Raw genomic sequence first — 877 nt, forward strand, 5'->3', positions numbered from 1 at the left:
AAAAAAAAAAAAAAAAAAGACTAGAAGGAGACTATGCAAGTGGTTCCCTGTGGGAGCCCATTGGTGTCTTGGTGTACTGGCAGCAGGAATGAGGAAAAGGTAAGACAAGAAGACATGAGCTGCGTTCAGATGGAGGTCTGTTTTCCTGGTGATCAGAAGACCCAAAAATCAACAGTAGGGGCATTTATACCTTGCAAAGTTAATATCACGAGACACAAGGTTGCCTAGTTACTAATAGCAAAACTGTCCAGGTGGGATGTTTTTCTCACGACTGAGGTAGCTTGACTGCCTTAGACACTAAGGCCTTGTCCTGCCCCTCCCACATATGATCAGTTTCTAGCTTCAGCAGCTCCCAACAGTTTTCACTTGGAAGATCTGGGAGAAAGGAAAGAATTTTGAAAAGAGTGAAAAGAGGACTACTATTGTGAGCCTAAATGGAGAGAATCAGGCTAGGTCAGAGCCAAATTGACCTGTCCAACAATTTACTGGGAGAATGGGTGGCTCCAGGGAGGCCATGAGTCCCACAGCCTTTCTGCCTTGCTCTTTGTCCTGTAGGGCAGTGCTCACTTGACCACCTGAGACTTATGTTCCTCACCAGAGGATTAGATTCTGTGAGTTTGAAGAGGGCCCAAGATATCTGTATCAGTGAGATTCCTGAATGATTATGTGGTGACAGTCAAGACTGCCTTGAAGAATCCCATGGGCCCATGTGTTATTTACTAAAAATCTCCTGGGCATGGCCTGCCACTCCTCTACCTTCTAAATATCCTCTCCTTCTCTGCAGCTTTCCATGGACACAGCCTAGAAAAGAGACATAGGTCTCAGGTAGCACCAACTGCTGACCCACTGCCTTGATGACGTCACTCATGCGTGCCTT

At 46.2% G+C, this 877-nt stretch overlaps 1 long non-coding RNA gene across 2 annotated transcripts in view; it reads left to right on the forward strand.

Moving 5' to 3' along the window:
• Positions 1 to 877, forward strand: part of LOC111813846 — a 25,073-nt gene that overhangs the window by 3,149 nt on the left and 21,047 nt on the right. The window contains exons 2-3 of one of the 2 annotated variants that reach the window (XR_002818987.1): positions 556 to 611; positions 785 to 857. This is a non-coding gene — a long non-coding RNA (uncharacterized LOC111813846). Of the gene's footprint in view, positions 1 to 555; positions 612 to 784; positions 858 to 877 lie in introns of those variants that run through there. The other variant, XR_002818988.1, reaches the window with a different exon arrangement.

The sequence above is a fragment of the Octodon degus genome, unplaced genomic scaffold (assembly GCF_000260255.1).
Source record: "Octodon degus isolate 3935 unplaced genomic scaffold, OctDeg1.0 scaffold00230, whole genome shotgun sequence".
Taxonomy (NCBI): domain Eukaryota; kingdom Metazoa; phylum Chordata; class Mammalia; order Rodentia; family Octodontidae; genus Octodon; species Octodon degus.